This window comes from Micropterus dolomieu, linkage group LG03 (genome assembly GCF_021292245.1).
Source record: "Micropterus dolomieu isolate WLL.071019.BEF.003 ecotype Adirondacks linkage group LG03, ASM2129224v1, whole genome shotgun sequence".
Lineage (NCBI taxonomy): Eukaryota > Metazoa > Chordata > Actinopteri > Centrarchiformes > Centrarchidae > Micropterus > Micropterus dolomieu.
Genome location: NC_060152.1, coordinates 26,144,834 through 26,161,267, shown reverse-complemented (window position 1 = coordinate 26,161,267; position 16,434 = coordinate 26,144,834). Strand labels below are relative to the sequence as shown.

Sequence of the window (16,434 nt, the reverse complement as noted above, 5' to 3'; positions counted from 1 at the left end):
GGGGGGGGGGGGGGGGGGGGGGGGGGGGGGGGGGGGGTGCACATATGTGAGTGTGTACATGTGTCAAAATTCATGCTGTTTATAGTTTAAGGAATAGAGCTGATAAAGAAAAAATGTAGGCGTTGTCTTATCTGGTGTTGTTGGAATTTTGACTTTGAATAGTTGCCTATGTGGGTCTGACTTTGTGTTGGTGGAGTGCCAAGCCTGTCTCCTAGAAATTACATTTGCATATTACAATATGGTTTTTTACTATAATATTCCTTTTGTAACTTGTGTGTAGTACTTTTAGTCTTTAGTTGTACTGTATGGTGCTTTTCAACTTCTATGAATGTCTGTGTTACTACTTGGTGATACGGGTACTGCATTCTGTATGCTATTCCTTCAGTATTCCAGTAATCTTTTGTAAAAACTCACAGTGTGCAGGGCATCGTCAACTGTGAGTTTTCTGTACTTGACAGCATTTTTCCCCTCTCCTTTGATATTGACTCTCTGTAGTGTGCTGTTTTTTTCTCTCTAGTTTCTCTGTGTAAAGATACAGCATTTTCTCTTGTGTAAGGTCACACACACACACACACACACACACACACACACACACACACACACACACACACACACACACACAGAGAAAGAGATAGAGAGGGAGGGAGGGAGGGAGAGCCGTTGTTTTGCAGACAGGATTACATTGTCTCCCCCATGTCAGATTTCAGACATTATGTTAAACATTTCTTCTATAGCTTGCAGCTCTCACTCTGGTTATAGCCTACAAGTTAGTACAACACCCTACAGCATAACAACAATAAATAAACTGAACTTCCCCAAATTGACTGTTTGATTATAAATAGTCCTTAAGACCAACACCCGTTCTCCAATCCATGAATAGAATAGATTTGAAGGTAAGCACATTTAGTCTGTGAAGCTTTAGGGAGAATGTAAATAAATGCCTTTCCAAACATTTAATTGGTTTCTGTGAACTGGCAGTGCTGGCAGACTTTAGGTCATACTTGTTTTTTTCACAGGTCCGTTGTAGGGAAGGCTTTAATCTACCTGAAGATTTCAATGTGTGTTTTTCTTAGTTATGTCATACAAGTGTCTCAACACCGTCATGTCTGAGATCACTTGTTGGGCACTGGAAAAAGAGGCAAAGGAGGAACATCAGTTGACTAATACAAATGTGATTCATGTTGAATGAAGCTCCTACTGCAGTTGCAGAATGACAAAAGCCTGTGCAGAAAAAAAAGAGACTTTTTAGAGAGCCTGGCGCAGATGCCTCATATTCACAAACGGATCCCTTGAGAGCTCACGCATGACTCGAGTGAGGCTTTTTGTATTTGATTGCCTTTCGCCATTGTGCCTCTTTTCATACACTGAATAAATGCTGCATACATTCGGCTATTGTAAATAGGACTGTTTGTCTTTTGTAAGCAGTTTGTGTGCTTACTTTTCCATCGCCACGCTTATCATGATTAAACTTTCAACTCTACCATTACTCTTTATCACTTCCAAAGACATGACTGTTTTGTGAAGTTCGCCCCAGTACCCCCAACCCCACCCCCACCCCCAAATGAGTAAAATTAGCAATTTAATTTTTTTGTCTTCTCCCTTCAGAATGTGGAAGTATTTTATTGGTGTGACGAGAAACAATGAGGACAAGGCCGGGCTTTGTTGTGACAGAAATGCATTTTTAACCCATGTGAATGAATGGCGCCTCACATTCCACAGCAGCAGGCCCTTTACTGAATGGCAGCACTAACTCGGCTGTTTTCATTACTCATTACTGCCTTGTGCCTTTTCACCATGGACATAGTCATTTACCTTCACCAACTGAGAGGGGGGGTCAACACTATTAAGACTCCGTCATAGGAGAGTTCTTTGGGTCATATCACTGAGTTGGATATGGGTCATTCTTTCCCTTTTGTACTGATTGAATAGTGACTGATTCTGGTGAATTTGGTCTTACTCAGCAGTTAATCCTATAGCTGCTATAGGCTAACAAAAAATAAACAATAAATCAAATGGCTGTGTAATGTGAAAGGTGTCACTCAGAGTGATGAACCCACAGCAAATTATCACCCATCTTCCCCTCAGAGATGGATTGCTACTTTTAGCTCATTGTTTTGGTTTTGTGCCCTGCAACTTCGCTGTTTTGATTCTCTCACAGTGCACTCTAAAAATCCACGCTACTTGCTCAGAGCTAAACGCAGCCTGCAAGCAAACACAGTGGAACATTTAGCAGCTAAAGAACCTCAGGAGTTGGTAGAGACCACACCAGAGCTAAAAGAATATTTAAGAATATTGGATGTACATCCACCAGGTGGCTTAACACAACCCCAAATTAATGCGAATGTTGCTCCATATCTACTGGATGTGTAAATTAGCCAACAAGTCTGTCATAGCAACTTAAAAGGTGATGATATGTTAGTATAGTATAGTATAACCATAGCTTGTTTCTGCCGCCCCCAAGTGGCCGGAAAAGGTTTTAGAACAGTAGACTGGGCTCATGGTCTCATTTGGCAAAATCATCTTTCTGCCAGCCTTAATGCAGGGCATTTTTACCACCAGGTTTGTATTTACTTATTATCAGGTGCTTCTCCCTGTTAGTATCTCTGGACTGTTCAGGAAAATGGCAGGCAGAGGCTTCGGTGTCTGGATCTCACATTAGAGACCTTTTGGAGTGATGAAATCAAAAATGTTGTTTTTTAAAAAATCTATAATACTGACAAGTGTTTGCATGGATCCAAGGTCTCTGTGGGAAATTTCCAGCACCTTGTGGAATTCAGGTCTGAAGAAGGTCCAGAGCGAGCTAGTTGGGCTGTACATGTGCATACCTATGTCACAGATTGAATCCATTCAGCTCTGCCCAAACTGCTCATGTTAATGTTTTGTGTGGCTTTGAACAAGAATGAAGATGAAAAAAAGTAAAGACATCAAGTCACAAGACCAACACATTTACCTACCGAGTCAGTTTGGCTGAAGTTTTACACGCACTGTTCTTTCTCTCAACTATTCCTTGTTGTGCTTTATATTGTATCAAACATTTCTACATAAGAGGAAAAATGTATCAGCCTTCACTGGTTTAAATACATTTCTCTGGCATACTGACGTTGGCTTATGGAGAGAGACAGCAAACAACAAGAGCAAACCCACTGTAGAAGCTGTTCCTTTTTGGGGTAGAAACAAAAAATGAAAATGAAAGCACTCTTCTATTTGCTGGTGGCTCGGACACTGGTATCATTTTAATTTGAGGTCTAGTCTCTGTTCTGTGGTGACGGCATTGATTCCCTGCTGCATGGCGGGGGTTTCCACTCTGAAAGGGCAATCTCCCTGTGTTAGCCTATAAACACCTAGCTCCTGGATTAAATTATAAATGAGCCCTCCATGGGAAACGTATTGCTTACTGCCTAGGATAATCACAAGGAATTGAATTTACCTGCGACTGTCATCCTAAACATTTACAGTATGTGTCAGTTCTTTACTACTGAAACCATTCTTGAAAATTTATTGCAGGTGGGTAGTGAATCCTTTTATTTGGGTCACACCTGCATCCAACCCACCTGTATGGACCAATAGAGTCTCTTCCAAGCCAAGCAACACTGACCAGGTAGTAAAGTGTGAAGCCTGATAGCTGTCTAAATTAAACCAAAAGAAAATGATGTAGTAATTGGAAGATTAAGATAGGAGAGTGGTTAGCGTTTGTGGGGGGTAGGGGAGGTTCCGGGAGGGAGAATTGACGCACAGGGTCATTTTAGCCTTCACCCTTGGTGGTTGGGAAGGGGGAGAGGTGTTGTGTAGGGTTCAACTGTTGAATGTACTGAACTGTTTTCATGAAAGCTGCTGATTTTGTGCTGAGATTATTATCATCAAACTGTACCAGCATGACAGATATTCAGTTTTTTTCACCAGAAGTTCATTGTTGCTGTGGTGGAAAACCCCTCTGACACAGCATGCCGTCATGAGTCTCAAGAGCTCCTCAGTTAGAACCATACTATATGGACATTTTCAGACAGGGTGATCATTAGAGCTTTATGTAGACTTTTGATCGAATAGAAACGGTCAAATATATCACAAGATGCAAATTTAGACATACCTGGTGCATTTTTCACACTCCATGCATGTAGGGGAGGATTGTGTTTGCGGCTGATACTATACTATACTATAACTGTAAACTGCAGTCACGACAACATCGGCTGTGCAGAAAGTACAAAATGGAGAAAATGAGAAATGCCCTAAAAGATAAAAAAATATAAAAAATTAAGTTACGAGCATAAAGAAGGAGACATTTATAAATGGACCCAAGTCAAGTGAATAAAGCGGAAAAGAAAACTTTATAAATTTTGTTAACTGTCTTTATCACTATTGCTAATACAAAGATGACACTTAAACAGGTCCTGTCATCACAAAGTAACAACAGCTCAATGTGGGTGTGGAAGCAACCCGCGCTAATTAGTTGTAGTTGCAATTGTTTAACATTGACACTTTCATGTAGCTGAAGTCAGTTAAAAAATCTAAATTCAAATGTGAGGGGAAATCTGTAGAAATATAGCCTACACTAAATTAATTCCACACTAAGGGTACTATGGGTAACAAAGGGTACGCTTGCTTTTCAATTACAATAATTGACAGTGTTTGTAGGAAACATTTTAAGTCATTCGATGTAGAGATCACAGCCAGAGATAATCCAAATATTTGAATGATGAAAGAAGGTGATTGCAGTTGTCAAAATGTGCAGCTATTATACAGTTCAAGTTGAGACAATGTACAATATTTTGATTCCATGTTAGCTGTAGTTAGTGCAAGTAGTTTCTTTGATTGGATTGGAATTTAACTGTAGTAAAATACAAAAAACAATGTAAAAACAATGTACAACTAATTATATAATAAAATTTTTTTGTAACAAATAACAAAATTGTAGTATGAAACTATTATAAATTAGGAAAGCAATAGAGGTGTGTAACACCTTTTTGTGTTTGTGCTGAAGTTTTCCTTCACATGTAGGTGTGCATCTGCAATCTTTGCTCTTTGAACACTTCACTTGGCAGTTAACCCCACTGACAATTAGCGTGGTGAGGCGACTGCTTCCACCACCACCACTCGCAGTTGTACTAATAAAAAAAAAGTTGTACTAATAAATGCTTGTACTAATTTCATCAGCTGTGCAAAGGCTGAAGCCATCGTTTAAATCAGAGGTGGACCACACTGAGTGGCTGATAATCTAATAATCTGGGTTGGATATCGACCCCATTTATCAGCACAGCTCTGTTTATATTAACTGAGGACACTCACAGTGGCCCGGGCCTGCTGGTCAGTGCTTAGATTTCATCAGTTGATTTGAAAAGGATGTTCTGGGCCTTTTACAGAAAGTAGAATCACTGCAGTTCAAACGGAAGCCGTTTGCTACATTACAAAATGCATCATCCATTATCGTCACTCATGTTGATTTTCCATTTTACACATTATTGATGGTCCAATGAAATAACAGTCACCCGCACACGGCGCTGAGCTGAATGTGCCGGATTCATTAGCAGTGGTTGTCAGGTTTGAGCTGACATTGTGATCATAGTTAAAAGATTTCTGCCTGCATTTATGAACTGACGCTTGGCATTGTTGCAGTGATTGCTGCGGGATTAAAGAAGAGAAATAAGCTTAGCTGGGAGAAATAGCCCAGAGAACCACGTGGCTGTGATCAGGGATTGAGAGAGAGACACAGAGAGAAGGGGAGAGCTGCCGAGGGAAGGAACAGCACTCTTTGTCCAGCCCATGTCACTGTAGTAGACTACAATTATTGATCCACTGCTTTACACACACACACACACACACACACACACACACCCTGCACACCACAGACAGACAGACACACACACACAAACACACACAGAACACACACACACACACACACACACACACACACACACACACTCATGCCTTTATTAGATAGCATTAAAATAGGAATTTAAAAAATATATTGTCAAATCTGTTACATAAACACCTTAATATAATATATTTTAACCAAAATCATACAAAGCAGTAAGAATTGGACTCGTAATATAGATCAGACAAACAGGGCACACACAAACACAAACTCGTATGTTTTGCAGGGGTGACGGCAGGGCTCGGCAGGGAGGGGACATAGCACCCAAACTTAATCCAAACTCACAGCAGCCCAGAGGGCATTAAGGGTGGGTGGGGGTTGGGTGAAATGTTTCCTAAGCAGAGAGGCTCCTTTTTAGCATTCACCATTCTGTTCCAGTTAATAAACACCCACTAAACTAAATAGTCTACAAACAATTAAGTATGTCTTAGATGATTCAAATTTAGGTTCTTTTTGTGGTTCTTTCCTATGAAAAAAGCATGATGCAGATGAAGTCACACATTGCTTGCAGCTGTTTTACAATGGAAGAGAAGAAGTACTTTGCATAGGTGGCGATGGCCACTACGGCTGTGCAGACAAAGAAAGGAGTGTGACACATGGGAGCTCAAACTTCCTGAACAGTATAATTATTTGAGTGATTTCTGGGAAGTATGGAGCAGAAATGTGACTATATGAGCATTAAAGATTACTGAACTAAATAAAGCAACAACATGATGTTATGGATAACCAGTTTAAAGGTATTTTCAAATATTTCTAACCTCATTTGTTTGTCACTTTGATGCCAATATGTAACCTACTCCACCCCTTCACACACACACACACACACACACACACACACACACACAACATTGTCTAGTCTCCCTCAAGGGACTACCTTTGTTACTCCATTTGAGTATGAAAACAACTTTAATTACAACAAACGTATATGCCTGTTCTCTGCTTTTCCACTCGACTATATCCACCTCAACTGCCCCACATTCACTACATTGTTAGCATCATCTATAAGTCTGTAAGTCTATTAACTCTTTTCTCTTTACGAACAGAGTCAGAGAGAATGTAAGAGAGTGGACGTAGTTAGTGCAAATTGAAGGCCAGTGATGTTGCATGTCTGACCAACTCAGGGAAACAAGCTGGAAATGTCTCCAGGCTACTGCAGCTAATCACTCAGCCCACAGAGGAACTGATCGTTAGCCGCTGATGTCAGCCTAACCTTGCCGCGATGCGTTATTAGTGTGTGTGTGTGTGTAAGTGCGTTCATGTGTATGAAAGAGGGGTGTACAGATGGACAGAAGTTTGGACTTCCTGTCAAAAATGCTTTTCTGGTCATTATTGAAGAGGAAGACGTGATTATTTTTCTCAATTATGGCATTAGAACTTAAAAATACAACAACTATTCTAACAAATTCGTACTCCCAAAGAACAATAGAACCAAAGGACTTTTGTACAAAGCTCTTATTAGCGTGCCTGCATGTCACCATTGCTTTGTCCTTTTGCTGTGAGAAAAGAAAAGAAATCCTGATCTGGTAGGGGAGACCCTCTCATATGGAAATATAGAGGGCAGTTTGACGTCTCCTTTGCTGCCAGAAACTGTTGGCTGTCTCAAAATGAGTCAAAAGAATGAATAATAGTAACAAGTGACCATATCTGTGCAATGTGAATGCCAAATGGAAGAGCTCCAAATTTGGGCAATATTGTGTGATACTACGGCAGTCTAACTCCCTTCCTTTTCACACTTAATATGCAACTTTGTAGTGGAGGGACTAAGCAGGTGTTGGGAAACAGGGTGTAGGGGGAAGCAGAGGAGCTCTGGCAGGGTCAAGCAGGCTTTAGGGTCACTGAGGACAGAGGTGAGAAGAAAGGAGGAGGGTCGCCAAGGGGCTAATGAGCTCACCCCAAATCCACATGTGGATCAGAGATAAACATAAGTTAAAGCCTACTTTTCTTCTTTTTTCCGTCTTCTATCCTTTTAATGTCTCTATTATATGTATGTGAATAAAACAAAAAAACAAAGAAAGCCTGTTACAGACAAAAATAGCATAAATAGTCACCTCTCAATCACTTAAGTGTTGGTATGACTGAGTGATATACAGGTCATTATGCTCTCTCAAGCGAGACCCTTGTAGTCCGTGCTCTGTTTGTGTTGGCACTCAATCAGATTGTAGAGATTATTCTTGCTTTTCACCTAAATGGCCTTTCTGTTTGACAAGATGGATGTGTTACAAAATATTAAAGGCAAAATGTTCCGATTGTACACATCAAAGCCTGTTTACCGGAGCGCTACTGTATATGTGTGTGTGTGTGGGGGGGGGGACTGTATAAAACCTTTGTGGCCCCAGAGAGAGGTGCACGAAGTCTGACAAACTGCCTCAAGTGACATAACTTGACGTCAGTTGGGTCCGAGAAGTACAAGTTTAAAAATCAATAAAGTCTGGGGGTGTGGAATTAGAAAGAAGTGAGCTGACCAGACCTCTGTAGTCAACTCCTTTAATTTCTTAAAAAACATTGAATTTAGTTTCCTCAAAAAAAGGTTTAGAAGGTTTTACATAGAATTTTTTCTTTTGCCTGCCACAGGCAGTATTGTTAGTTGTAAAATGTTTTTCCATCTGCTTGTAGACTGTCAGGAGACTAACAATGGGATTGTTGTGACAGTGGATTGTGCTTCAGGACGCAGTTAAATTTAGTTTTTTGCAAAGTTTCAGTCAGCACCATCAGACCTGTAGAAAGCACAGTCACTAATACTAGCCACAATACATGGGAAGCTCATTGTCTCATAATGGGCAATCACAGTTTTAAGCCATTTCATTTCATTGTTGAATCCATTGATCATTTTTATGCTGTTTATCCAAGGTACATTTGTTTAATTAATTGTATCACTAGGAATTATTGTTATATCCTGCTGTGAAGAACTGAGAAAATGTGATATAATAAGAAATCAATCTAGGCCATATCTCCCTTATCAGTATCTCTCATCGATTTTTTTAAACTGCCCATTGTTACAGAGGAATATTATAGAAGTGCAATACTAAATTGATGGAGTACTCTTTTAAGTCTCCTTTTTTTGTTGCAAAGTGGCTGTACAGTATGTATTCATGTTCCTTTGTGTCCTTCACATCAAAAGTGGAACTCTAAAATTTAAAAACTCTATTTAAAAGTGTATATGGGAGTCCAAACCTGGAGTGATGATTTATTATATCAGTGTTTTAACATTTACCCTGTTAAGAGTAGAAACACTTTTTTCCTCATCTGGATTTTTGCTCCCACACTGTCTTTCCCGGGCTGCTGTTTGCTACTTACCTCAGTTCCCAGCTGCCTCTCTGTCTGTCTATTGCTTGGGGGCCTTGCAGTCAACTACACAGGGAAGAAGAGACCAAAGACAGGGAGCTTTTTAGTACCCCCCCTCCCACCCCCCCACCCCCCACACCCCCCCCACACACACACTTTCCCACCACCACAACACACACAACCCCACTGGCCCACATCTACCAGCAGCAACAGCAGCACCACCACCATTACCTTTTTCCATTGGCTCTTGATGTTTTGTAAAGAATCCCCCAGCACACTCACACCCTCCCTTCAGCTATCCCCCTAGCCTCAGTGCCCTGTTCCCACATTGTATCCAGATGTGAGGAGGATAGTTGAGGGGAGAAAGGTAGGGGCCCCTGGTAGTGCCCCCCTCCACGCCCAGCCCCGAACATACCATCCCAACTAAACACATCCCAAGACTGGAGGTTTTCCAGTATTATCAGCTCCGAACTAGAAAAAATAAGTGAGACCTGCAGAGTAGTTATCCCCTTTTGACTTTCATTTCAATAGACCATTATGTTTTGAGTTACAGGCACGGACATCTATATACAGCATCATGACTGGTCCAGTTTTCCCTTAAACTAAAACCATAGAGATGAAAATCTGTTGCTGTTGAGGCCGACTGGCTATGATCATCTAATCCCTGGCTGTGGAACTCTATTTAAAGTGCATAGCTGCTAATCCTATCAGATTATACCTGAACCAACTCCACAAAATCACTTAATTAATAGTCTTAAGAATGGCCACAAAAGCCTGTCTTCTCTAAAAACCAAGCCCCAATAAATCACAAAGAAAATTCTGACCCATTTATGTAGTCATAATCTAACACTAGTCTCAAGCAGAGAGGCAGATGGGGTACTGCCTAACCATGACCAGGAGTCCTCGTTTAGAAAAAGAGCTGACAAAGGGAACTTCAAAAAAAACAACATCTGCATTTTAAATGTGTTACTCTGTACTGAACCATATTGAGTCCATTACAACTAAACTACAGATGCTATGGTTCCTCCATCTCCTACTGTAGTTATTTACGTTTGTAGATATGACTCCATGTAAATTCCATTTTGATATTTGCAACTAGGTTTGTACCGGGAGTCCCACAAGCAGTTGGTATGCTTAGGTTTAAATACCTGGACAGCAGGCTCCACAGGCATCATTGTCCCAGATAGATCTGAAGTGGAGGTTTGTGTGCTATACTTGTATGTATTAGGATTTTTGAAGGCAGGGACTGCCAACTCTTTAATAGAAGCAGCATAGAGATTTGTGCCAACTTTCAAAAGTTTTATAACTGCCATTTTTCATTGTAAAATCTTTCGAGAAATTTCAAATAGTCCGTGTGGAAAAGACCCTGAAATAGCATTTCACACAACACTACAATATTAAAACAAGTTCTACTTATAACAGTGTGGGACCAATAGAGGATATCTCTATATTAGAATTAGTTAAGCAAGTGTGGTATTGATTAATTCTACAATACTTATGTAATCAATAAAGATGCATCATACCAAGTGTGGCCCCTGTCTGAGCTGCAGTAACCCGTTATCATCTTGTTGTAACAGTCAACTATATATATAATATAGTATACACAATGTATACTGTATGACTGTTGATACAGTATTTCTTGAAATCCTGTCATAATCTGAAATTTCAAACCATATTTCTTGTAGTCACAATATCAATTACTGTCACCATCTATCTGCTCTTTCTTTGAAAGCTACAGCTTTCCGTTTTCCTCAGTTCATGGCACTATTTGATTTTCTCATCTTAGATTGATACAAATACATGCAAGTGAAACAGAAGTCTCTCTCTCTTTGTTGTGTGTGTGTGTCTCTAAGAGTGAGTTGTCTCCATTTTTAGTAACCCATCCTACAGTCTTTTAGTCTAGGCTCTACACAGTGTGTTGTGTAAAGCTGTCCACTGGTGCGATGTGGGGAGAATGACAGTATGCGTAATCCTCTGTCATTTATTCCATGTGTAACATGCCTGTCGGTTTTCAGTGGTGGCCGATTGGCCGGTTGGCTTGCTTAATGGCTGTTTTTCTGCCTGGCTGATGCAGGTAACTCCCGCTGGAAGCGGCTGATCTCTCCAGGGATAGCTGCGCAAACATAACTGCTTGATGCAACATTTGCTTACTCCTGTATTAGCCTCAGTTGCTCCTCTGAATTAATAGTTCAACATCAGGTGGAGTGCTGATTGGAGCTGACATTCTGTGTTTTGCACAATTTTGAAAATGAATGACACAAATCTCTAAAATGTACAACTTCTTTCTCATCAAAATCCAAAAGCCTCTTAGATAGTAGTAGTTGTATCACTGCTGATATTACAACTAGGACATAAGTTAATATCCCATTTTTCTCAAGTTGGCCTGATTTATTAGTGCTATATACATATTGCACAAACCTTAAGAGTGTATTTTTGAAAGAGTCATTGTTGCATCATATAACTGCACACATCTCCTGCAAGTTGATGTGCTGAATAGTGAGGCAAAAGCTCGCCAGCTGACAGTTTACATTACAGTTTGCCTTTAATATCAGGGTCAGTCCCACAATGACCATTAGTAATTGATTATTGTTGAGCACAGAAGCCTGGTACTACACTGTACGTTTTAAAAGGACTACAGTTGTAAAGCTAACCACAGCGTGTTCATTTCTCGTTAGCGATGCAATGAGCTAATGTAATAAAGTTTGATGTAATAATCAAACTTTGAGTATATTTTACCAGACTAAAGCTACTTTACACAATATAATGTGTTACATTGTAACTGCGGTTAAACCGGATTAAAGTCTATAGACCTACTGTAGTGTCTCCAAAAGTATTTTCAGAAAGTAAAACCAAAAACAGTAGTCTGCCTTACATATACATGTGAAAGAATGACCATACGGTTTCCAAGCCAGTGTCCTTCACTTTAAATAAAAACTTAAAAAGTTTGGATGCTTAGAAGTTTTCACTTAACAGCAATTTGTTCCCATTAATGTCTCACTGACATTATGTAGCCAATTACCAGACAGGTTGTCAGCCTGACATGCATGCTAGTGTAGGTGCAGCGTGCTTCCAGATGTTGATCTGGTAAATTCACTACTGTCTAAACACAGCAACTGGTGCAGATCAGGTTGGGCCGGTGAGTTTATTGCAAACAGCTGGGTTGAGGAATGCTACTTGTTTACCGACAGGATGCTGTGATCTCTTTTCTTAAGCCCACCTGCACCAGAAGGGAAAATGAACCAGAGGAACAGTTTTTCATCTACATATTTTCCCCCTTTCTTTGCTGCCTTTAGTACATGCTTTTCAATCATATCTCTTGGATGTAATTCACTTAGTCATTTAATGAAGATGTTCCTATTTTGAACTTTATGTTCGTTATATTTGTAGGTGTGCTCGTCGGAAACATTTGACACCACAGACAATATTATTTTTAGTAGCTGTTTTTATGAAATTGGCATTTCCAGGCAAACCTCTGGAGACAGCTGTTTTCAGCCACTATAGACACTGGCGGAATTAGGGTGATTTTTTTGTGCTGGTACTTGAGCAGAGAGATTGGAATATCCAACTCTTTATTGGGATATTTCTTTGTCGTTTAATGTTTTCAAACTGAAACATCTGTCATAACAGACAGAGGAAAAAGTAACTAACTTTCTTGAGAACTCACGTTTCCCACACACAGCCACCCACACACACAAACATGATGAATACACACACATGCTATGCATACTGTTGCGCGCGCACACACACACACACACACACACACACACACACACACACACACACACACACACACACACGCCGGAGGTGAGGGGGTTAGAGTGTAACTGTACTAGCAGATTGTCTCTGTAGGACTATTGGATGAATGCTGGGATAGTGGATTCTGGCCAATTTCCTGAGCTGTGGTTACACTGCAAAGAATATCTGTCATAACAAGTCATGTAGTCTGGTATTGAGTGTTTCAGTCATTCCTCCTTAAGTGAGAGTGAGAAAGCACCAGACAAAGCTAATAACCAGAAAGACAGATTTGTTTTTTACACTCATCTTCTCATCAGACAGTGGTGATCAAAGTCCAAATTCCTGTATGATGGACATTTTCTGCAGTGTGGAGCCCACGGCCTAGATTTCTCTCTTGTTCTTACTCTCTGTCTACCTCGATCTCTCGCATCTCCCTCTCTCTCTGCCTCTCAGTCAGCTCTTATTATCCCAATCTATCTCCTGCCGTGACTTTACATCACTATTTACCACTTATTTTCCCGCTGCTACCCTCCCTCTCTTTATTTGCTCTGCCTTTTTTTACTCTCCTTGACATGCATCTCTCTCCCTTTCTCTTCAGATGCTGCCTTGTTTTCCTCAGTATTAGTTTGAGTTTTTTCCACTGGGTCGGTTAACAAGCCTGCATGATTTCATCAATGTGAATCAGTCAGCTTGATAAGACGTGACCCAGATTGGATCTCCAGCTCTTTTTATACAGCCATCTATCATGACCACGTAGCCACGTAAGCTCTCACTCACGGAACTGCCTGTCGGCCTGCCTATGAAAGAAATGTGTCATGTAGCTTCAGTGCACTCTCTAGAAAAACTCTGCATCCAGTATAAAAGAATAACTATGTTTGTTATTCTCATCTAAGAGCCCCAGTTCCTGTATGGTGCTTCTATTATTTAAAATTATTTTTGGCTATGAAATCCTGGGCAGATGTTTCAGCTCACACACTGGTTCACATACACACAAAAACAAACACACTCCTTTAAGGTCTTATAATGGTCAATAATCACTGTCACTTTGTGGCATTTTTTTTAATTTCTAGTTGTATCGCTTTCATACTCCTTTAATAATTCCACATGGACTCAAAGTATGTCTGTGGGACATAATAGTGAATTTAAAGGCATCTTATTACAGTGGAAGGTAATAATGGATGGAAAAGTTTGACATAGAGTTAGATTAAACAATTGATATCTTTTTCAAATTTGTAAGGTAAATATGAAGCAATCACCAGCAACCTGTTAGCTTAGCTTAGCTGGAAAGGCTGGAAACAGGGGAAAACGGCTAGCCTGGCTCTGTCCAAAGGCAACAACATCCACCTTCCAACCCCCATAAAACTCACATATTGCACACTTTCTATTGCATGCATCTTCTGTGTAAAATGTAGAAATGACATGTTGTGGTTTATAGGTGGCTATGTGCTATTTCTTGACTGGGCACAGCAACTTCCTGTGTCGCAAACTTTACACACACACGTTATGTTCTGTGTTATGACATGCATATATGTAGTTATATATATATATATGTAGTTATATATATATATATGTAGTTATATGTATATATATAGTTATATGTATAGTTATTATTAATACTGTGTAGTGTGTAAGTGGTGATTTAGTTCAGTTAGGTTTGTAACCCACTTGTAGATTTTTAGTGACCTTATTATGTTCTATGGTCATTTTATCTCATTAGGTATCAAGAATTGATAGTGTCTATGTGGTACCCTAAGGTGATTTATAGTGAATATGAATACGGCACTGCTTTTTATGTTCTGTGTTATGATGTGTTATGACACGCATTCTCACATTTGCATACACAGAGATGGTTTAATACTCAATACAGTTTGCTGTGCAGTGTGCACAATAATTATTATAATAAAAAAATTTTTCCAGGGGATGAAATTGGATTTTACCCACTGGTTCCTTTACTTGGAGTTGTGCTTCTTTATCTTCATGTGTGCTGTGTTGTTTTGTTTTTTTGGTGGTGTGTGTGTTTGTACTTTAGACCAGTATGTGAACCACCTTGCAACAACAACAATTGCTTGTTGGAGCCCACACATTCTCTCTGTAGTAGAGCCATCATGAGATTTCTGTGGAAACCCTCCCATCATGCCTGCCAGTTTGTGTGTGTATGTGTGTGTGTGTGTGTGTGTGTGTGTGTGTGTGTGTGTGTATGTGTGTGCAGGCGGTAAGGAAAAGTCAAAAGCAGATCTGTTGCCCTGTTATGTTCTCATATCTCTTCTTGACAACATGTACAGGATGTGTTCTTCAGATTTTGCCTCAAGGTAAAGACAGGTTGGAAAATAATGCACACAGCAAGTAACAAAAACAAGTAACCAAGTAAATGAGTAGTCAAAGAACATTCAAACAGACATACTGTATTCATGCACAGAAAAAATGCTACACTTCAGCGTGGACTTATTCCCAAAAGCATGCATTGATGGTCAATTCAGCTATTGGCTCTCCAATAGCATTTAACTTGCATTTGAGATAAGGCTAGTGTGAAACAGCTGTGAAACAGGGGGTGGTGATGACGCAGTGGATAAGACACATGCCTTTGACGTGGGAGAGTTGGGTTTGAATCCCAATGGTACATCCAATGTGTCCATGAGCAAGACACTTAACTCCTAGTTGCTCCAGAGGTGTGCTCTCTGACCTTTGACATATATATATAGCAATTGTGAGTCGCTTTGGATAAAAGCGTCAGCTAAATGACTTAATGTAATGAAGCTGAATTTAGGATTGATTGATGATTTTGTTACCAGCATTCTTGAGGTGAGTGACAAGTCTGTTTCCTGTTAACCCCGTAAAAGGTGGAAATTGTCTTTTCGCTAGTGGTAGCCTGCAGGTTCTCACGTTAGTGTTGCTATGTTAAATGACTGTCTGTGGTAGATTTTATCAGCTGTACCTTGTTGTTTGTGAGTCAGCCAAAGTATATTATGAAACTCTTGGCTGTTGGTTTTACTAATGTGCTGCTGCTGTCTTGACCACACTGGACAAAAGGCACATTTATAAACAAATGTATGATTAGTTTGAGATGTATGCTCTGTATTGCGAAAGAACACTTTGGCAGGCAATACTGCAACACTGGATCAAATGCATTACACCATGTTGTTTGTTTGTGTGTGTACGTGTGTATGTTTGTGTGTAAACCCACTAACCGCTGGGCAACAAAATAAAACGGTTATATCAGAAAGTGTGACAGTGTGAAAGACTGGTGGCCAGCTTTGAGGTCACCAGTCTAATTACACTTCAGAGAGACTGATTTAGGGTCAGTTGCAGAGGTTGTTCAGGGCTGGAGACGGATGGAGGAGCGCAGAGGAAGAGGAGCAAGAAGGCAGGAAGAGTTGTGAAAAGAGTGGACAGTTGGGCATGGAGTGAAGGAACAGAGGAGTTTCAATTTAGATTTAAATCAAACACTATTATCGCAATTGCCTCTTCTGTTTTAATGCACAAACAAGTTGTGGTTGGCTCGTTTTACCTCTGCTCCTGTTCTGTTTTTGCTCCATCCTTCTCCGGCCCATACT

The 16,434-nt window shown here is 40.2% G+C and overlaps 1 protein-coding gene across 9 annotated transcripts in view; it reads left to right on the top strand.

Annotated features, from left to right (window-relative positions):
• The window catches only part of LOC123968012 (zinc finger protein 516-like), a 67,469-nt gene that overhangs the window by 24,290 nt on the left and 26,745 nt on the right, over nucleotides 1-16,434 (top strand). The window lies entirely within an intron of this gene.